The sequence below is a fragment of the Pinus tabuliformis genome, chromosome 9 (genome assembly GCF_031772625.1).
Source record: "Pinus tabuliformis cultivar Carrire ecotype Pingquan chromosome 9, CPIR1, whole genome shotgun sequence".
NCBI classification, from domain to species: domain Eukaryota; kingdom Viridiplantae; phylum Streptophyta; class Pinopsida; order Pinales; family Pinaceae; genus Pinus; species Pinus tabuliformis.
This window is the reverse complement of record NC_142307.1, coordinates 729,428,105-729,451,954: the sequence shown is the minus strand read 5'-3', so window position 1 is coordinate 729,451,954 and position 23,850 is coordinate 729,428,105. Positions and strand designations below refer to the sequence as shown.

The 23,850-nt window shown below is 35.4% G+C and overlaps 2 non-coding genes across 2 annotated transcripts; both read right to left on the bottom strand.

Annotated features, from left to right (window-relative positions):
- Positions 1-8,622: 8,622 nt before the first annotated feature.
- Positions 8,623-8,728, bottom strand: LOC149150770 (small nucleolar RNA snoR97). The gene has a single exon (XR_016263934.1). It is a non-coding gene; the product is annotated as a small nucleolar RNA snoR97 (small nucleolar RNA).
- A 1,312-nt stretch (positions 8,729-10,040) lies between these two features.
- LOC149150769 (small nucleolar RNA snoR97) lies at positions 10,041-10,146 on the bottom strand. Its single transcript, XR_016263874.1, has one exon. It is a non-coding gene; the product is annotated as a small nucleolar RNA snoR97 (small nucleolar RNA).
- Between the last annotated feature and the right edge of the window lie 13,704 nt (positions 10,147-23,850).

Sequence of the window (23,850 nt, the reverse complement as noted above, 5' to 3'; positions counted from 1 at the left end):
CTCACAAATGTTATGCTAGCATCTATTTTAAATTAAATGCACCCACAACCTTAATTTAGATGGCTCTGATATATTTTGCGCTAGCATCTATTTTAAATTAAATGCACCCACAACCTTAGTTCAGATGCCTTTGTATAGATGTCAGAACAGAAGAAAAGAATTGTATTGCAAGTGATGATGGAAGGCACAGTATGATCATACTACCACTCGACAATATTGCCAATACCCTATATTCTTGGGCTTCATGTGTTACAACTCTATTATAATGTGTAATAGATATGTGAATTCCCATTATCAACATCTATAGCTCAAATGTTAAAAAGTAGAAAACAATGCCCTCAAATTGACACTTTGACTCCATATGCCCTCATTTCTCCTAAACACAACCAATTATTTGATTCATATGAAGAATCTCTCTATAAATGGAAAATGAAATCCTACAAAATGCTCAGATTTCAACTGTATGATGACATGGTGTAGACTGTAATAATGTTGGCCCATATGCATTCTAATTTCAATTTACTGATTTTTTTAATTTTGCCCTTTTGTTTTGTATTTGATTTATACAACAGAGAAACATAGTTCTTAACCTTTTGTATGCTTTCAAAATGTTTCAAATTGTTGAATTGATTTTGAGTATTAACCGCATCCAAGATTTTTACTGCAGATATTATAAGTGACATATTCACTGTTAATGCTACTCTTTCCTATATTACACATTCATTGTTAATGCTAGTTTTCCTATGTCACTTCCTTACGGCATTTTATTCGCAACATTTGGTGCAATTGCTAGTTAAGCTAAACTGCAAGAACTAACTACCATATAACCATGTTTTATATCTTCTTTCCTATACAAAATTAATCCAATTTAACATCAATTGCATGTGGCATTGTCGAATCTCACAAGTCTATTTTTTTCATTAAATCGCTTTCACGCTTTACATTTTTCCATAATTTGATTTAAATTTCCTATCTAAATTGGTGATAATCAATGCTTTGTCAAATTTTTCATCTGTTAAGATGTCTTACCAATCCAAAGTTTGTTGGATGATAAATAAATAGATTTTAAAAATGAAACTGACAACATAACTCCCACAAAACCATAAAAAATGAGAAATTTAATTAATCGTCAAACAATTCCTCTGCCAATATGCCTATCCAACTCTCAGAGAAAAATAATTTCAATCCATTACCCATTCCTCTAAATTTACTCAAAAGAATTACCAATCCATTATCTATTCCCCTAGATTTACTTGAAAATTACCATTTCCTTTAAACAATGTTTAAGCTCATTACTCCAAATTCTTCCTTAAAGCAATTAAATTAAATACTAATTTGAAGTCAAAAGGCATCCACTATTTCAGAGATGGTAAGGTAGTTGTGGCAATTACTGCAACGACTCTCCCTCGTACAAAACAACAGGCACCTTGTTTCCACAACAGTCAGCCTAAAGTTAATACGAGAACTTGGGAGTGGGAGTGGGGTCTCAATTCATTTCCTCAAGTAAACTAAGTTGACACATAGTACATTCTGTGCCATTCTTTGCTAGTGATTTTCATATTCATATTTTTCTAACAACAGAAAGAGAGAGAAGCATGGTTGGCATTGAGGAACTTCCTCTCGGTTTTTTTCTCCCGACCTATGGAGTAGCCATAGCCATAGGTAATTTGAGTCTCATGTAGACAGACAGATGGGAAAGAAATGAGGCACTTGATTTGCGAGCATGGTTGGATGGAGTGGAATTTTTCTCATGATTTTTGCCTTCTTGATATAGGCCTTCAATGATGAAGCTTATTCATGGCTTCAGAATCCATTACCCAACACAGGTGAGATGCAATCCACAAGGAGCTCTGTGTTGTCCATGAATTTTTCCATGACCCAAGATCGGAAACAAGATTTAGGAGTTTCTTGGAATAAATCTAAGAGGAGCACTATCCAGGCATAATACATTTCCAAGAAGGTTACAAAATCCCTCTCGCATCAAGATGTCAATGGGTCAAATCCTGGCTAGTGAGTTTCTTCCCTGGAACATATGAATGGTTGTCAAATCTAGTTAACAAGTTAATTTTCAGGGATTAATGTCTGTGGAGGTTTGAACCTAGGTCTGATCATGATAATGGCCCATATTAATCACTAGACTGCAACCATAATTAATTGAGAGGATTCCTCTTTATAATTGTAAAAATTCGCTGACAAACACTAACAGAAACATATGCTAATTGCTCTCATCAATCGGTCATATGTTACAGGGCCTTCAAATAACAAATGAGCACCATAATTATGATATAATATATCAGCTAGCTATGATCAACAAATTTTCTAGGTCTACTTTTGACGGAGAGGCACATGAGGCACATTGAAGGATAAAACCCTAGATCAAAGAAGAAATCTACAACAACAAAAGTTTTGGATCCTCTTATCATCATCAAAATACCACAAAAAAAATCCTCACCAAGTTATCTACAAAGAAAGGTAGCTCGAAGGACTTTAAATATGAAGATCACATCATCTTGAAGAAAGTTGAAACCCTAGAATCAATTCTAATCTGCACTCATTCACTACCAAAGTAGTTGAAGTATCTTGAAAGAAAGAAGGGATTATCATCATATTCAAACCTATGAGGCATGTTCCCCCTCATTGAATCAAGGATCCCCTCCTTTCCCTTGAAGAATATCATCCAAGGAAGCATTAAATACATATTCTTCAACCACCATCAAAGTGATCAAGCTAAAGATTTCATCTTCACTTGTCAAGTAATTATCTTTCATTCTATAATCAAATTTGGTAAAATGATTTTGTGTTTGAAAGTAGATCTATAAGTTGTATGGGTCATCGAAATTTCTTGTATGGAAAAGGAGGATAGACATAGTCCTCGAAGAAAATGAAGTCATTGAACATATCAATGGAAAGGTCTCCTCTGAATTCATGGAAAGTGATTCTTATGAAAATTCCCCTCATATAGAAATATTTAAGACATCAAAGAAATGTATATGATAAAATTGTAAGATTATTCTCTGAAGATGCAATAAAGAAGGTCACATGACTTAGATCTGATCGTATCAAAGGATGAAGGGATATCTTCTTCAGATCTCAACTACAAGATGTGGGAAAGATGATAAGGCGATAATCATCATTGTTCTAAATGTACTAACTGATGAAAAAAGTAATAAATGTCCATGGGGATAAGAAATTTACATCATTCCACAACTTGTGGTTTCTATGCAAGATAGAAGAAGACAAGTTTAGGGCAAAAGTGTTGAAGGTTAAAGGACTCAAATATTTGTAGGAAAGAAAGGGAAGTTTGGAAAATTATGGTCCTCGGAAAGGAAATAAGAGCATAGATATTCAATCCTATGGAAGTAAAGACTATGGACATTACAAGAAAAATTGTTCTAAAGGGACAATATCAAAAGAAAAAGAAGAAGGCCATATCACCAAAATAAGTGGAGGAAGCTAAAGAGAAGAATTCCAAGAAAAGGGGAAGTAAGAGATCTCTATTGAGATAGTCTCCCTCACAAAAGGTCTTGACATAGCTTCTACATATTATGTTATAAAATATAGCTATAATAAATAATAAGATGCATCGTGGCATCATGGAAGCATTAGAAACAAGAACTCGTGACATCACCATACGAAACATGAAGTATGTCTGATAGTCAATTTTGAAGGATATAGCTCTTAGTGGCCCCATTGAAAGATCAAAGGAAGAAATTATCCAGGAAAAGTCTCATAATACATGAGTTAAAAGAGAAACATCTACTGAATAAGGATATGCGAGATGGAATCCTCATTGGAGGGTTCACCAATCTAGAGAGGAAGCAAGTGTTTCATCAAGAACTCCAACTTGTGGAGTTCATGGGATGATGGTATGATGACATGAGAGATGTAGTCGATCAAGGGGTTGAAGATCTTTTCAATAAAGGACACTACTAAAAGAATCCTAGATGACCTAAAGGTAAATGAGGTATGTATGCTTGTATTTAATATTATAATGTCATGTTGTATGGTTGTAGGTAACATGGATCATTAATTCTATCTTGAGAGGCAGGATCAAAGAAGAAAGGATCTCATCCTCTGAAAGAATGCAGAAAAGCATAAATCACACTAGATGAAATCAACATAATATGTCTTCATATGAAGTATGAGGAGGTTGTCTACAATTAAGGAACTTTAATTGGAAGTTCTTGGGAAAGAAACATGTGGAGAAAGGAAGGAAGAGATCATGAGATGTGCAACGATGGTAAAGGTGAAAAACATCCAGAATACCAAGAAGATTTGACTAGGCGATCTCTCAGAAAGATTTGAAGTGTCTGATAGGAGTTGGAAAAAGATGGAGACCCTTGACAATGGATATCTTTGGAAAATGTATCAATTTGCATGCAGGATGATGAGGCCTACAGGAAGATGTCACGATGAAAGGCCATCATAAAGGTAATTTTGATTCAAGTGTTCATTTCTTATTATTGAACTAATATCTAGTTGGGCTTATCTAGGATTGTTAATGGGAAGATATGTGAATGACTTCTGAGAGGACCATATTGAAGGATGTAAGAGCCTTCTAGAAAATATGGCATGAAAGTAGAATGACATAAAGCAAATCCAAATGGAATACTATTGGATCACTTTTTGATGATTTGAGGACATGACTAACTCATGAATGAAAGTGATGGATGGTTTGTGCCCTATGAATAAGTCCTTGAAAGACGAAGACTCCATGAAAAAACAAATTGATGACATCGAAGAAGAGAGGAGTTTGTCAAGTAGCTGGTTGTTCCACATGAGGAGTTGTTGTAGGTCCCTAGTTAAGAGGGAGCTCGAGAAGTATTTTCTTAATTGGAAGAAACTTAGAAATTCCTAAGCAGGGAGCTTAGGTACATTCCTTTGAGATAGGAATGAGTACATTCCTTTATTGGAATATGTCCTTCCAATTTGAGAGGGAGAAATAGACATGTCATTTTGGTCTTCACATGGGAAGACAAAATGGAGGATTGTGTAATCATTTGGGATCTGATGCTCTTTAAGGATGAGATAGGGCATCCAATATTAAGAGTAGTCGTGGAGGACCAATATTCTTTGTGGGACGGGGGAGGCCAAGATAAGAATAATCCTCATGGGACATATCCTGAGTACCTAGCCAAGGTATGTTCTGAGAGAGACAATGATGAGTCTGTCTATAAATAATTAGTCTCACTAGGATTGAGCTCATACCTTGTGGAGATAAGGAGTTGTTAGTCAAGGCCTTGCTATGTAACAATGCTAGTTGATATGATGCTATACAAATGAGTTACAAATCATAATTCTTCTTATGTGAAATTCTCCAGATTGAGAATGACCAAGTACCATTATGAATATCTCCCTAGTTAAGAGGGTGTTGAAAAGTATAATTAGGTTCGGTATTCATAATGACATCTAATTGAGACTTTTGTAAATGATGTAATGAAGAAAGTAAAATTATTATTGTAAGCCTTGCTTCATGGGTTTCATGAGCAAGTGATTTTATTTTTAGTTGGCTCCCATTGAGAGCCAAATTTTATGATATGAGAGTCAATTATATGTTTCACACAATGGTCCATTGTTTGTTACTGCACAATCTCCTATTTTTTTCCCATGCTTATTTTTGTGTTCGATGCCTATGGTGCCATTCACGCCATTGAGTTGTAGCCTTTCTAATCATAGTTGCAAAATTAGTGGAAAAATCAACCAAAACTATTCCCATGATGAAAACTTCTATGGTGATACATCAAAATTATCAAAATCATGCAAAGTAAAACATGTTTCCTTTCCCGTGATTCTTAAATATTTGATAATTTTGATGGTGTCATTCATGCCATTGAGTTGTAGCCTTTCTAATCATAGTTGCAAAAGTAGTGGAAAAATCAACCAAAACTATTCCCACGATGAAAACTTCTATGGTGATACATCAAAATTGTCAAAGTAATGCTAAGTAAAACATGTTTCCTTTCCCATGATTCTTAAATATTTGATCATTTTGGTTTCCAATATAATCCCATCAATAAATGTTTTCCAAGGAAAACATCATGAGAAACCCAAAACATGTTTTCCCACATTAGTGGATGGCATCCCTAGCAAACCTAATATGCTCATTGATACATGTAAACAAAAAGAAAAATCAATAATGGGACCAAATTTTGGCTCATAATTTCACCCTTAAATGTTGGCATTTCGTATTCTAAGAACATACTCAAATGATCAACATACAACAACATCATTGGTATCTTATTGAGGTTACCATAGAGTTTTCGTATCGTCATGTTAAATGTATCGATGTGAAAATAAGAAAGTGACATTCGAAAGCATCAAAGAAAGAATAACCATCTATTTCATTCATAGGAAACACAAACTATAAAAACATGTAGCAAAAATAGATTATTCATTCACACTTCAGGAGTTTGAACATTACACACATGTTTTCTAGAAAATTTTATATAAATAAAAAACATTGCAATAGAGTAGTAGATCAAATACATTCATATCCACTTTATAGTTTTCATATAATAACAAAAATCCATAGTGTATACTAACCTATAACATAGCCTAACTACATCCATTGACAAAGTTTGTCAATGCTTCTAAGTGGTATATACTCCATAGAATAAACCTAAAATACTATGACTTTATGAAATATATAACTTAGCAAAATGGATGTTGAATCATTGTTTCTTCCATTGTTGTATTGACCATGTTAGGTTTTAGTGTAACAACTTCCATGTCAAAAACATGTTTATGCATTATAGCTTCTTCCTTTGGTCCTCCATAATTTGAATTTATAGATTGCACTTGATTTGAGGCCTTAATCTATTCTCCCTTTCTCATTTTAAGAACCATGTTTTGAAGCATAGTGCATTAAACCTCCAAGACTACTATCTGATATTTTTGTTGGGCATGTGTGCCCATGATTGTTGCCACTTGAGCAACAAACTATTGTTCATTTTCCTGAATTTTTTTTGTAGCTGTAAAAATTAAGGTTTGATTGACCTAAATGAACTATTCATTATTTGTAAATGCACACTTGATATCCCTAAATTCTTAGTATTCCATGATGACTCAATGACAATGGTTATAAGTACTCAATCTCTGAGTATGAATCCCACTTGTAGATTCCTAGTTGCTCGATCAAAGCTTGAACTAGATTCAAATCACCAAACAAGAAAGCCTTGTTCAAAGTCTTAAATAGTTCAAACAATATCAGCTTTGTTCTGTGATTGGGGCTACTGACTTCACCTTCACTAGTGTTATCCCCATTTGGGTTGGAGATTATGTTATTAGCTGGATTCTCATGACATGCTTGGGCAGAAGCCTCACACCCTAGGCAACGATCCTGCAAAATCCACATTTCAGATTGTATTACTATGACATGTCTCTAATGACAATAATAAGCATTGGGCAACATAGTATTAATACAAGTAAACAGAGTATATATATACGATATACACCATTTAAATATAAACTTATACTGCCATTGATACTCTGCAACAACATGGTTATTGTTTCAAAGAAAAACATACATCATGAAAGGGTAATTCGTCTGGCTCTTGGATGTGTATGACACGGCCTATCTTTTGCCTCTTAGCAGCATTTGGATCCACGCAATTCAGTGATACTTACAATGCTTGTTTCAATGCCCTAGATGTGGGTTTAACTTCGAGCAATGGATCTACCACTTCCTCAAACCTTCGTCTCACAGCCATCATTTTCCCATTGGAATGAAGAATGTGGATAGTTAAAAATCAATGCCAAGCTCCAATGCTTAAGTCATGCTTTTAATCAGATTAAAGGCTTTTAATACTACAAGAACAATAGTAAACAAAAATTTACAGGAATCCCAAGACATAAAATTGTAGAATAAAGGGCATTACATAGTGTGATAATCGCAACTTAATAAATGGTTGTATATTGTTTAACGAAAGATGTAAGGGGAAAAACCTTTTTTATGTTTTACAATGATATTTGCGGCGATATTTTTTTGCATCATATTCTTATCCAGAGCTTCTTGCATGACTACTTGTTTGTTCAAGACTTAAAGTGCATGAACAAAGCTTCATGCCTTAAATAGAGTAGAACGGATATCGAATAATGATACTGAAATAATTAGCCATTATCCATAAGAGACAATTGACACCTTGAAAAGGGGCCATTAAACTTATATATCCTATTAAAATAACTTCAAATTGCTAGAAAATACAGCGAGAAACATTGTCAAGGGCCTCTTCCATGCTAAATACAGTTTTAGAACTGCATCGTAAATGGGTGTCGTTAAAAATGCATAATATCAAAACAGGTTTGGATTTTACTTAATACTTCCTACAAAAACGCTATACAAGAAGAGTTTCCAAACTTCTCAATTCTCAAAAGTTAATTTACTGGAATCTATTAGCAAAAACATATAAATAGAAAAACCCTCAACAAAGACCTCTCAATCACAATAAGAGAAACCTCAAAAGACAAGCCAGTGCTACAACAAATTCCCAAATAAGACAGTGAATCAAAATGAAAATCATATCATACCTTTTCTTGAGAAAGAAAACCCTAAACATATACATCAGTGTTGAAGTAGACACTGAAACAAAATATCAGTAAACAAATGAAAAAAGATGAAGAATTGCATTTTGTGATGTTATTTAACTCTAATCTCGTAGGGATCTGAGAGACGAGGCTAATGACATCACAAAATTTGTGAGTTATACAACCACACTTCTCATTGAAATGGAGATTTTGGATAGGTGAAACTCGATGCGAACACCGAAACTTGTGGCATATTTATATGGAGAAAGAACCTGGGAGATTAGGGTTTTTCCTTCAAAAAGATTCATTCCTCTTTCAGACCTTAAGGTTATGCCTCTGTTAATTTAAATGAAATTAATGAATAAATTCACCAAGGGATTGAAGGCCTTAAAGATATGCCTTTGTTACATGAAAGTACTGAAGAACTTTAGCAATGGATTGAAGGGAACTGTATATTCTAACCTCCCTAGCAGGTCTACCATAATCAACAGGGATTCTTCTCGAAATAATATCCATGCCCGAATCCACCTCAGAGCTTGCTCTATATATATATATATATATATATATATATATATATATATATATATATATATATATATATATATATATATATATCAGAACTGGGTTGGATAGTTAAAACTTAGTGCCAGGCTCCAATGCCCATGTCATTCTTTTAATTAGATAAAATGGTTTTAATTCTACAATAACAATAGCAAACAGAAATTTACAAGAGTCCCATGACATAAAATTGTAGAATAAAGGGCATTACATAGTGTGTAATCGCAACTTAATAAAGGGTTTTATATGGTTTAACGAGATCTTTAAGGGGAAAAACCTCTTTCATGTTTTACAATGATATTTGTGGTGATAGTTGTCCACATCATATACTTATTCATAGCTCTTTGCAGACTATAATATTTTTTTGTTCAAGACTTAAAGTGCATGAACAAAGCTTCATGCCCTAAACAAAGTAGAACGAATATCAAATAATGATAATGAAAGAATTAGCCATTATCCATAAGAGACAATTGACACCCCAAAAAAAGGCCATTAAACTTATAGTTCTCATTAAAATAACTTCAAATTTCTAGAAAATACAACGAGAAACATTGCCAAAGGCCTCTTTCACGCTAAATACAGATATAGAAATGCACCGGAAATGGGTGTCGTTAAAAATGCATAATATCAAAACAAGTTTGGATTTTACTTAATACTGCCCACAAAAACGATATACAAGCAGAGATTCCAAACTTCTCGATTCTCAGAAGTTAATTTACTAAAAACTCTTAGCAAGAACATAGAAATTGAAAAACCCTAAACAACAACCTCTCAATCACACTAGAAAAACTTCAGAAGACAAGCCATTGCTACAAAAAATTCCCAAATGAGACAATGAATGAAAATGAAAATTCAAATCATACCTTTTCTTAAGAAAGAAAACCCTAAACATATACAACAGTGTTGAAGTAGCCACTGAAACGAAATATCAGTAAACAAATGAAAAAAGATGAAGACTTGCATTTTGTGATGTTATTTAACCCCAATCTCGTAGGGATCTGAGAGATGAAACTGATGACATCAAAAAATTTGTGAGTTATAAATCCACAGTTCTTTGAAATGGAGATTATGGATAGTTGAAACTCGATGCAGACACTGAAGACTGTGACACATTTATATGGAGAAAGAACCTGGTAGATTAGGGGTTTCTCCTTCAAAAAGATTCATTCCTCTTTCCGAGCAAGGGCTGTCAAGCCGAAGCACCTGGAGGTAGTAGTGCCAAGCAAGAAGTAGTGTTGAGCAATTGTGGTCGATCCGAAGCACCTAGAAGTAGAGTCGAGCAAGAAGTAGTTTTGAGCAAGGACGGTCAATCTATTGCATTGCGAGGTCGCGAGGCTTATAGTTATAACTAATTTAATATCGATAAAATTAATCAAATGGTTCAAACTATTTTAATCATCTAACACCTAAATCAAGGGCCCATGAATGTACACATACCTTCAGAGGGGAGTTTATTTCAAAGGGGAATGCCTTACGATGTAACTAGCTAACTTCTTATGGAAACGGTATAGAAGAAAGAACATTATTTGAATTTAATTACATATAAATAATGGATAGTTTGACACAATAAATCCACTAAGAGTTCTACAAACAACATTAGGATTTTTAAATAGCCAAATATTTACCCCTTCCTCATGAAGACCATGACCATGGTATTTCCCTAAAGTCCAAGCAATCCTCACTGACTAGGACCTCTTCTTATTCTTACGGGGATTTTCTCTTCTTTGACATAGGGGTTGCTTTAGCCTCAAATGATCTGAATTGTATCATTATCTTATTTTTCATCCATTTCGATGCATTTAGAGTGGGAAAAGTGGAGGAATCTGCTCACAAGACCATTTTTAACGTGGGACCGAGTTTGGTGAAACCTAGTCTGAAACCTTCCGAGATAATTTTGAGGAATCAAACAATGTTTGTTGGGGGTAACACATTTCCACTAAAGAGTCACACCTTTTCATGATAATCTTCACACAAAAATACTTCCAACTACGTAAGAAGCGCATCCATCAGAGTCTGTATGCAAAAGTTATGCCACTCAAAAGTTGACCTTCTTATTTTCACACCTATAGTTTGGGAGGATGCTGTGTCAGCCCCATTATTCATGGAAAAGGGGCTAGACATGTATTTGTGATGTAAAATACTCTAGAAAATTATATTTTGTAACTCTAGTTAAGAGTTGATGTAGTCAAACTTAACCACTAGTACGCTATCGGGTTGTGTTATAATCAGGCCACTAGGAGGAAGAGGCATTCCATTCTTTCATGAGAATTTTGTTCCATAATTGAGAAAAGATAGCCAAGAGAGATAAAAGGGAGAGCACACAGAGAGGATCTATGAATTGTAGCAGCCCACAGGCCACAAACATTACTTCTTTGTATCTACAGCCATATTTCCAGACAAAGAAAGAGAGCGAAGCGACCTCACCTTCCTGTTGGGTTTTCTCCCGAAATGGTTTCCCAGAGAGCATATCTTACGTATTATGTGTGTGTGAGCTTATTTTTTCATCCTCTACTTTTCTCGTTGATTTAATTTTACATGCATGCACTAGTTACAATTAATTGTACATATCTAGAAATTAAATAAAACTGTAATAGTGTGGAATATCAAATTTTTAATATAATATTATCATATCTGTTGTGACGAACTGTCCAATGGAATATCCACAGTATTTTTTTAGATCATCAAAAAAATTCTACTCATTTTCTTTCAAATATTAACTCTTCATATGAGCATTCATCCTCTAAAACCCTTCTCTTGATATTAGATGTAGGAGTTTGTCCTCTTTTTACAAGAGATTATAGAGATTTTTGTCTAAACCCTCCCCAAAAGAGGAATTTGTCCCAAGTGTGTTCTTTTTTCTTTAATTAAGCTTCCACCATAATTTTCCCTTATTTTCCACCATAATCTTTTAGAGGATTGTCCTGAACTCGTAAAATATTGACCAGAATTGCTACAGGATTGTGATTAACATAGAGAGGGGTCAGATTTTAAGCTAGGGGAGTGAAGAAGGAAGTATACCACACCTCCATCATCCATCCTCCATGCTATTCAACCACTTATCTATCCAAAAATCCATCTTTGTCAACGAAAAAAATCCATTTTCACCCCTTCTTCCACAATTTTCACCACTACCAAATTGGTGAAACTCTTTCTCTGAAGAATTTGTTAGCCAACAAGAAGGTAAATTGGGATGAGGCAAAGGGAAAATTGAAGCCTCAAACATCCATAAGAAGGCCAATCACTAGGGTATCTAGAGCTAAGTAACTCCAAGCAAAAATTGCCTAGCTACAAGAAGAAACAGGGTTTATATAGGAAAGGGGAGAATTGTTACAACATAGGGAGAGACTAATATATGAAGGAGAAGCAACACCTCAATTGTGTAACAACCCTGGTTAAAAATTCATGTAAAAATATATAAGACCACAACCATGGGACACATATTCCAAAATGAATGATGGGGAAATCACCCAAGTGGGTTTTCATTTGGTGTATTATGGCTAAGGAAATTCACAAATGAAATGTCAAAGGATTTGGAAAGGCATGAGGCATTTATTGGCATTTTATGTATGAAAATAATAAAGATTAGGAGAAAATGGAGGTGAAAGCTGACAGGTTGCATGTGAGGAGGAAAATGAAGGAAAATAATGGAAAATGAAGAAAATAGAAGCCTCATTAATAAAATGGCTTCTAAGAATCAGTGGGCAAGCTTGGTAAGTCCAGTGTTGGAGCTTTCTCTCTCTCTCTCTCTCTCTCTCTCTCTCTCTCTCTCTCTCTCTCTCTCTCTCATATTCTTGGATACTTATAGTTTTCTTGGATCACTCTTTGAGGAGTGTGGAATAATTGGTGTTTCGGAGAAAGAAGGCAAAGGAAGAGTAAAAAAGCACAAGAGGACATCAAGATCAACAACTATTGTGGTCTTTCCTTGGAGGTATTGAGTTTCATGTGTGTTTTCCTCAACAGTTTTGGAATGCATGTCATATGCATGTGGTTTGTTGTTAATGGTTTGTCATTAGCATGGAGGATGGTCGAGATTGACAGTGGATTTTCCTAGCCTTGCCATTTCCTAGATACCCATGGAGATTGTGGTTTTATATCCTTGTTTTGTTTTGGTTGGTTCTCTTGTTTCCTTAGGTTGGGTTGATTTATTATTCCTAGAAGCCCTAGTTGGACAAATGCTTTGGAAGCCCTGTAACAACTGGGTTGAGTTACTAGTACTAGAATCCTTGGTTGGAAAAACACTCTAGAATCCCTTGGTGGGTTGAATTACTAGTCTTGGAAGCCCTAGTTGGATAAACGCTTTGGATGTTGAGTAAAATATGTGGGTTGATTTACTAGTCTTGGAAGCCTTGGTTGGAAAAATTCTGTGGAAGCCCTGGAAAGCTTAGATAGGGACCAATCTGATGATGGTTTTGTGATGTCAAGCTGTGAGGTGGAATCGCTATTTGATGGGTTGAGGTGGATGGCCTTTGGAAGCCATGGATGGTTTTGGATTGATGTGTTCTATGATATCCCACATTCATGCTTGGAATATGGCATGAGGGTGAATGCATGAAGAGAGATTTCGCTAAGCCATTCTACGGTCGGGTGGAACATGCTAGTCCCATACTGGGTTGGCTTTTGCATCATTAATATGAAGTTATTTCTCCTTGTTATCTCAGGATTATAATATTGGTTTATATGTGGATTCTATGGCTATTGTATCCATGGTATTTCTGTTGTCATTATGTTGGTTATGAATATGTATTATGACAGTGGCTCTGTATGGTTCCCATCATGTTTTTAGTTGTATATGAATGAAAAATGTATCTATGGCCTAATGGATGAAAATGAAGCTAAAGTGATAAGGAAAAAATACCTCATAGCGAATCTCAAAAAAGTATGAGACCCATATGCTAATATTTGTTATTTGTACTTGTATAACACATATTCGCGATATGTTTGGCGAAATTCTTGTCATGGCTAGTAGGGGTCTAGTCAAGGGATTCTTTAAGTATTTTCATTTGTACTATCATTTCTCTGTTATTTTACTGTTCTGAAGGTGTCATTCAATTCTAGGCAGTGACTTGGGCACTGGGCCTGAAAAGGTGGCTTAAATCCCAGGGACGATGGCACAACATTGAGCAAAATAGTTCCTCGATGCTTGCATGCCTTGTCATGAGAGTGCCTAGAGCCTCTTGGACGTTGGTAGGCCTATAGCATGGGAGCGTCTCAGGGTCAAGTGGTCCAAAATCGTAGTGGAACCCAGGGGCTGGTTGGCAGACAGGTTGGGATGGTTCTTGGGGGTCCTAATGTTGATGTTGAAGGTCTGTATGCGGTTTCGCCATTAGTTCCACTTCCTTAACATAACTTATGAGGTCGAATCATATCACAGTGGCCTCTTGTTGCATGTTTACTATGGTTGGCGAGTTACTTGGGCATATTTCAGAGAAGGGTGTTAGAGAGTGGTATAGAGCATGGTTCACCCCTTGGACTGGATGGATTGTCTGTTTGTCATGGATTCATGTTTCATGTGTGTCTCTTGTGTTGTATGACCATGTGCTTGTCGCATTTGTATGGTGTTGATCATGGCTATAGTGATGTCGATGTATGAAGGTTGATCGTGTTGTTGTGGGATGTGTCATCATGAGTTTGTGGTTGTATATGCATTTGTTATGCATGCAAGTTTCTATATATTCACTATAAGAAAAAATGTCATTGGTGAGGGTCATGCTTTTGATGGACCTTTAAGGTCCATCACCAATGTCGCATATGGTGACGGTCTTTAAAAAAGTGTTGATGTAAGTGTATATAGTGATGGTCCTTTACAGTTTGTCACCAAAGCCATTTTGAGTGACACTTTTGGTGAGGGTCGTTAAAGGCCCATTACTAATTCTCTCTTTGGTGACACTTTTGGTGAGGGTCTTTAAAGGCCCATCACTAATTCTCTCTTTGGTGACACTTCTAGTGACGATATTTTATTGACCGTCACCAATAATCTTTTTGGTTACTTTTGGTGACGGTCAATAAATGTTCATCATCATTTATCATTCCAATGAGTTTTTTATGACGCTTCATGCCTATGATGGACCTTTAAGGTCCATCACCAATGTCACATATGTTGATGGTTTTTAAAAAATCGTTGTTGTAAGTGTATATAGTGATGGTCCTTTAAGGTTTGTCACCAAAGCCATTTTCAATGACACTTTTGGTGAGTGTTGTTAATTTCCCATCACTAATACTCTCTTTGGTGACACTTTTGGTGAGAGTCGTTAAACGACCATCACTAATTCTCTCTTTGGTGACACTTCGAGTGACAATATTTTATTGACCCTCACCAATGCTCTTTTTGGTTACTTTTGGTGACGGTCAAAAAATGTTCGTCATCATTGATCATTCCAATGAGTTTTTGATGATGCTATGTACCTGTTACTATATTTTTTGTCAAAATATAATGATTTAAGACCATTGTTGTTGATTATTTTTCATTATGTGTCCAAGATCATAGTGGTTATAATAGCTAGTCAATTTGTTAAGAAGTAACTAGTGTGTATCATTTCCCTCAAGTCATAAGAATATAGTCTTCCTATGAGTCAACACATGACTCATCTCTATTAGATTTATTATCTAGCAAATTTCCTTTAAATAAAGTTCCACTAGTGTGTGTAGGAACTATATTATTTAATACATAATCAAACTCTATCAATTCTATTAATGAGAGAGACCTAGCACTCCTCAACACTCATGGCACACCTTAACATGCTTTGGAACAATACACTAACATTCCTTAGCACCTCGCATGTCTTGGAACATATTTGTACCTAGAACATATTGCCATGAGTAGGATGCCAAAGCACATGTTGGCATGCCATAGTATGTTGGTATGCCATAGCATAGCATAGTACTCCCCTATCATGTGTTGGCATTCCTTGTAGTCCCTAGCACGCCTTGGAACTCCTTGGCATATTATTGCATTGACAAAAATTAGCACTTGGCACACATTGACACTTGGCATGTATTGGAACATATTATTAGTGTGCCTAGCATGCCCCTATTGAAAAAGATAAAGTCTAGACTTATTAACCCTCTTATGTGTTCATTTCCTTTCATTTTAGCTTGGTTATTCCTTTTGTTGCCTTGAAACTCCTTGACACATATTGGCATACTCTAGCACCCTGCACATCCTAGCATGTCTTAGCACCTGGAATGCCTTGGCACTATTTGGCACATGTTAGCACACCCCGGAACTACCTAGCACACTCTAGCACTTCTTGACATTCCCTGATATTCCCTGGCATGCCTTACCCATTCTTAGCATACCTTGTCACTCCCTCCTTGGCATGACAACTAGCACTAATTAACACTCCCCAACACACCCTCATATTCATTCACTTCCATGCATTTTGACCTAGTGCTCCCTTGTGTTGTCCTAGTACTCCCTAACACTCCTCAGCATGCACTGACACTCTCTAGCATACCTTAGCACTCATAAGTGAAGAATGAAATTTGTAACCAATGTTACCAAAATCAGAATAGACAATAAATCGGCGAGGCAAAAGAGCTAAGAGTTTGAATCAGATTGGGGAAAATTCGGGAAAAAATCAGTGAATTCAATAAATAAAAATATACACATATATAGAATTAAAAAAAAAAAAAACATTTTTCATTGATATTCAGTAAACCCATGTCCAATCAATTCATAATATCAATAGATGTCCAAAATATCATGAATGAATAAGCATCTCATAAATGTTATGAGTCCAAACATGATCCAAAGTACTGAGTCAAGACTCCTAACTAGTCACTACATAGAACTAGAAGCAAGTGCTTCTAAAAGTTTACAAAAACTGCATACTAATTAGAAAAAATCAGAAACTAAGAGTCTAAGACTCTTAAGAGTGAGAAATAGAAGTGATTCCTCACACTCCTCCGCTTACCTAACTCTCAAAGTTCTTCAAGTCATGTAGGCTCAAAAGAGGAGCCTCCTCTAATTGGACCCAATCTGCTGCATTTGTAGTTTGCAAATCTATCTCTTCAAGGTCTATTGGTGAATGATCCAAACCTATAATTATCATGAGACATTGAAATGTGAATTTAAGTTTGAATTTGAACATTAATGTTTAAACTTTAAATTCCAAATCATATTATGAACCTTCAAATTCAAGCTCTCACCTAGTATTTTCTTGTTGCGAAGTTGTATATTGTAATGGAAAAATACAAGGTCATTTAAGCACTTTTGTGTCACTCAGTTGTTCTTCTTCGAATGTATTTTCTCAAATATGCTCCAATTGCACTCACAACCTAAAGCATTGCATGCTTGATTTAAGATTCAAATGGAAAATCTCTTCAAATTTGGCGTATCACTACAAAAGTTTTGCCACCAAAGACCTATAAAGTGGCAAGGGTTCATGAGTAGACATACTAAATACTAAAAAGTAAAAACTTAAAAAGACAACAAAATTTAATAAAACATTTAACATACAAAATAAAGTTTAAACAAATTTAATGAACTGATAAAGCCTTCAAGCCTCAAAGGGTACCTGGCAACACCTTAGAACTTTCTCGTATAACATTGGTATAGGAAAATAATTTAGGTGGTGCTCTATAATCCTATAGTTGGGAAACGACACGACTTTGAAATTCTAGATTAGGGAAGCACCTTTCCATGCATGTCATAAGTCCTCTATGAACCTCCCCATCCTCATTAAATTTTCTCTTATATTAAAAATACTATGGGTTTAAGAAGTACCTAGCAATATGTAAAGGGGAATGCAATTTCCTATCCCATTGTGCATCAATAATGTCCCAAAGAGGCATATAATTTGCCTCCTCATCCCCATAACTTCTTTTGATGGCCTCATTTGTGAGATCCATCGCCTCATAAATGGAACCCATAGTAGGTTTGTCACCATCAACCATCCTAAAAGTTCAAGCTTTCAAATTTAAATTAATATGAAACATTGAAAATAAAAAGAAGCTTGAAATGAAATTTAAAATATGAAAAAGTTAAAAAGACTTGAAGTACATGAGAACTCTAACATGGACTCCATCAAAACAATAATCTCTTCGACATCTTTCTAGAAATCGTCATTAAGGACAAGTGCAACAACTTCAATGCCTTCAAGGGTCTTGGAATGTTTAGATGCCATCCACTCAGGTCCCAAGGACATCCTCTTCAGATTTATCTTTTACTCAACCACAAATTGCAAAGATATGAAATTTGTTGCAAATCTAGTCACTGCATGTCGAACAATTTCTTTACCTTCAGTGTATTTTCTCATGGTGTTTAGGACAATAATGTGGTTGTATAGGTATTTGGTTATGGATTTTTTCTTCTCCACAACCTCATGTATCCAATGAAGCTTACCAATGTCCTCAAGCATTAAATCTATACAATGGGCAACACAATAGGTCCAAAAAATAGTGGGGTGCCTAATCTCAAAAAGTCTACTAGAAACCATATAATTAGCTGCATTATCGGTGAAAATTTGTACAGCATGTTCTTCTCCCACTTCTTGAACGACTTCCTCCATCATTTCACAAATAAGTTGTGCAGTCTTAACCTTGTCTGAGGCATCCACTGATTTGAGAAACGTTGTACCTACTGGAGAAGATACAAGGAGATTTATTAAAGTTCTATTCCTCTGATCTATCCATCCATCACTCATGATCGTGCACCCTATTTCTACCCATGATGAATGAAACTCAGATAGCACAAGCATGGCATCTTCAACACTTTCTAATAGCAAATTTTTCCTAATGCTCTCTAATGAAGTAGCTTTGAACCCTGGACCTACAACAACAACTGCATCAATCATAACTTGCCAATAAGGACTTATGGCATAGTTGAAAGGTATGTCAGAATAGTACCAAAAGTTAGCAATGGCCTTCCTTGCCTGACTATGGATATTTTTTTTCTAACCACTGGTATCCAAGGTAGTTTCGGAACAGGGTTTTGTGTGGGGAGAAAAAAAGGTGTTTATGTTTCCACTTCCAATGTTGAATGCAGGAGGATTCATTTGGCCTTGAGTTTGACTTGGACTTGGAGGCATGTGTGGGAAACTTGGGAACTGCATTGAGGATTCAACAGAGGGAGATGATAATGGGGTAGTGGAAGAAAAATTGTTAACTCCAGTAGTTCTTATTTCTGTTTTTTTCTTTTCTTTCCTTGCATTATGTTGACTCAACATATCAATGACCAAGGTTGCTTGGTGTTTGACATTTTTGTCAACGTTTTTCCAGAAACCTATATCATGGTCGGGTATTTGTACAAATGGTGGTACTTGAATCTATAAATTCCTCCACTACATTTCAATTTTCAAAATTTACAAAGAATCTTAGGGTCTCCAAGAATCTTGTCACAATAAGCCCAACCAAAATCCTTCTCCCTCGGCATTGTTGTTGTTTTGGACTTGTGTTTAAATTGCCTCTTATGTTTAGATTTGGAGTTGTGCCTTCTATTTAATTTGGCTCCTGTAAAATACAATAAAAAATTAAAATTAAAAATGGCATATATAACTTCACAAAAAAGAGGGTTGGTTTTAAAGGATATGAGGTTTTGTTAAGGATCAAATAGGAGTTTATCCAGCAATACAAGCATATTTCGACCTAATATATCATTATGACCTTGAAACACAATTAGTTATATATGAGGAAATGCTACCTAAAGGAAATATTATCGACATATATTGCATTGTAATCTTGAATTTGCAAACTCGTTTACCATAAGACAAATGAACCAATACATCAATGACGGATTCTAGAAGAACAAAAATACCCAAAGTTGTGAATGCATGGTTAAAGCCTTTGAAGTCGGCAAGACATCAACCAAGGAAGGAATGCTTGATGACTTGGTCGATGGTTGGTATGAAACCATTTCTTAGTGCATTTTTAAAATCTATTTAAGCCCCATTTATAGGGTTGAAAAGTCATTACCAAAGGAATACGCCAAACATTCGATTGCTGAATAGTGAAACTTGAAACTTTCCATTGAAAACAACATTGAAACTTCAATATAGTAATATACTTATTATTTAAGCCAAGTGCCAATATCCTCAATTGTTGAATAGTGAAGCGGCTAAGCCTAAAGGTAACACATGCTGAAGGTGACACGCGACTTCCCGAGGGTCGATATGGAGTATTTATAGGGCACACATTAGCGACTGCCCGATATAGAGTCTGGATTTGGGTTAACCTTGGTGGAACCCTGATATTGAGTTTGGACTGTGTAATAGTGAGTAGTGATTGATTACTGAAGGTCTCAACGTATGAGTTTTGGGCCTCAGAAATGAGAAATAAGTTTTGGAACGACTGGTGTTTAGTTTTTAGCAATGCATCATACCTAAACTTGATAAACTTGTACTCGTCGAGTCAAGGTTGAAAATTGAATAAATTGGAATCGATTGCAGGAATCTGCTTTAATCGGCAAGTCTCAAGTCAAAATTGCATTAACCATGAGTTAAACTTGGTCAACATGAGTTAGACTCGCAAATATTTATATCAGATCATTTAGAGAGCGAGCAGATTCTAACTCGTGATTAATCATGATTGATTGTCGAGTCCTGTTTCACTGCTTGTAACTGAAATCTGAACTGAAAATAGGAGATCTTATAGTTGAAACTAATTGTGAATTTTCTAAATTGAAATTGGCCCATCGGAATTGTTTCTATTTGCAGTTGGGCGCGTCAATGGAAGACATTCATTTTAAATCAAGTTCATGGAGAAATATTTCATGGAAGGTTTTTCTTTTATGTCCAGGAATACATAGTAATACTTTTTATTAAATTTGAATAACAATAGTATCTACTCTATATCTCTTGTATCTCATTATTTTTATCTCCTATAACTCATACAGAAAGTGGGGTAATAGTGGACATGTAGCATCAAGCTCCACTCCTTTTAATCCAAAGTTCTGCATGCAAACCTTTGTGTCACTTACGCCGCAAAGCCTTCACTGTAGAGTGTGGAGTTAACACCTACCTCTACATGACAAAAGCTACACATACCTTTTGACTTGGTTTTTTCACCTTTTGTCCATTCTTTGTTTGGAGTCTGGGACAACAAGCTCCACATACTTTTTTTCCATACCTCTATCTGAGTGTAACTTTGCACACTTTCTTTGCTTCAACCAATATCAAAAGCATTTGTGAGCTTCTTTCAAGGCATGAATACATGCTTCAATCATGGAAATTAACAAAGTTTCTAAAGAAAAAAATAATGATGGAGTTATCCTTTTCCATTTCAAATATGTTAGGATTATATTGAGGGTTTTTTAGAGATAATTATTAATTGGCCCTCTACTTTTCCCTTTTCCTTAATATAAATTGCATATCTTGTTGCATTTCTAATCAAGAGATTTACATCAAATACTAGATCAAAGGGCCAAGGACTTTTCATAAATGCTTCCTTGTCCACTAGAAGAATAAATAGTCAACATGTCAGCTTGGCTCCAATTTCTTGGGAATTAATAATTGTTTCTACTCTTGTTTGAATCTAGAACTATGTTTAAGCTTTGAAAATGGATTTTCCTCCAAATTGATCTTGGAAAGGTCCTTATTAAAGGCTTCTCTATATCTCCTCCACTAGAATGAATGGCTTGTATGTTGAAAAGTATAACAGAGCTCCCTTCTAAAAATCTTGATCATCCCATTGTCACCAAGAGCTCCTCCTTTTCCCAAATTGGACCCAAAACCACATTGAGTACTCAATTATGATCCAACCTGAGAAATTTTGATTGACACTGCAACTCAAGAGCTATTAAATTTGAAGTGCACTAATATGATTCATCATTCTTTCATTGAATAAGTATATTGTTTTTTAATTTTTCATTTGTGCTTGTAGTATGTGGTACTAACCTTGTTTCACTTGAAAGGGGTTTTATTCTTGGACTATGACAATGCTAGTAAGATTTAGGCCTTTTGTAGTATTTTTACCTAATGATCATTTTTACAAGATGTATGTCCTATGTGGAAAGAAATAAGAATTTAGTTATTACCTCCTAAACTAAAGCACTATTTCTTTTATTAGGTGCCATGTATCATCATCTACAAATTGGGGACGAATGGGATGTAATATCATATCCATCCTCGTAGACTATAGTCATCCGTAAAGGGGGAAAACCCCAAAAGACCCATTCTTGGGGAATTTTTGGGGAAACTGGGCTTAAAAACCCCAATTTTTGGGTTTGGAGTAAGGTCTACTCAATCACTTAAGAATATTAAACTGCTCTACAAAATCTATAAATAAAGAAGGATTGAATTCATTTTGGATCACCAAGTGTGGATTAATTCATTTGTTCTTGAGCATTAGGTATGATAGTTTTTGACCCCTTCTATCTCTTGTCAATTTTAGTGGCGAAATATTCCACCCTAGTTGACATTCCCTTATTTTCTCGTTGTTTGAGCACAAGGGTCTCTGGCTGGTCAGCGAATCCTGTCGGATATTAGTCTCTTGTCTTTTTCTGGGCATAAGATTTCTGTTAAAGGTGAATGAATTTGGAGGATAGTGCATGATAACTTAGTTTTGTTTGGCATACACATCTCTTGAAGGAAGCAACAAAGTTTCTGAGTCCTTAATATCATGTTCTGGGCAAAGCACTTACCTTAGGCAGTGGATTCATTTCTGGCACCTAGAGTAGCGTCACATCCCTTCTTTATTTAGTTTTTGCATGCACAGTTAAAAGGAGCACTTCCCTAGTTATTAATTCTCAGCCTTAGCTAAGGAAGCATGTTTGCATATCTCATATCATATTCACTAGTGGCAGACTTTAATTTTCTTATCTATCCATGCAAGGAAGGTGCATTAGGATTAGGAGTTAAGAAAGTTGAGACATTGTTGTACATGTTTCCAGATTCACTGTACCTTCTAGACTAAAGGAAAAGTGAATAGTAGTTTTTGAAATTTTTAGTTATTTCTTGTTTCAAAGAGTAATAAATAGTGATGTGATTGGAGTTTCAAATCTATGTACTTGTTGTTACTTTCTTCAGTGGCATGTGCTTCCCTGTTCAGAACAAGGGGTTTCTCTGCAGTATCTAGCCTCCAAAGCTTCTTCAATGCAAACTAAATATCAAATCATGCCCTCATACTCCAAATCATCTAAGGCATCACCCCAGACAAGTTCCAAAGTAGATCAATGAGCTTTGATAGGCCAACTCCAACCCCATGTCACTATACAAGTGTTGACATCACTGCTACAAAAATTATTCTAAAGTGTTGCATCCTACACCAATTCTTAAGATGGATGCCCAAAGGGGTTATTTAACGAGGCTCAACCTTCATTAGCACATTTAAGACTTTTCAAAGGGATTGGTCCCTTTAAACCATAGCAATTTTTACACTTTCACAATTTGGCCATGTTCCTATCAATTTATATTTTGTATTGAAAAGTCAGTCCTATTTTACATGTTTAATAAATTTAGGAACAATTATAGGTCAGCTCCAGCAAAATGTCAACAAATTTGTGGGTTAGGTTGGCATTTCTCGAAATACTATCACACATGTATATATAATCACACATTTTCCTTTTTAGATCTTGATTGGTTGAATAAAAAGGTTCGATGCATGTGTAATTTTGTCCCATACCTCCACATCAGGACTCATAGACAACAATATTCTTAATTCTTCATCTGTGTGCACAACAAGGTCCCTTTTGGTTGCTATTTTTGATGGAGCAACCTCTGGCAGTACACATTTTACCATAGAGATGTTGTTGTTGGATAGAAATATCCAGAGAAGTCTTACACTAGACATATAAATGGCTATTATATATCACAATAATAAGAATTAACATATGAA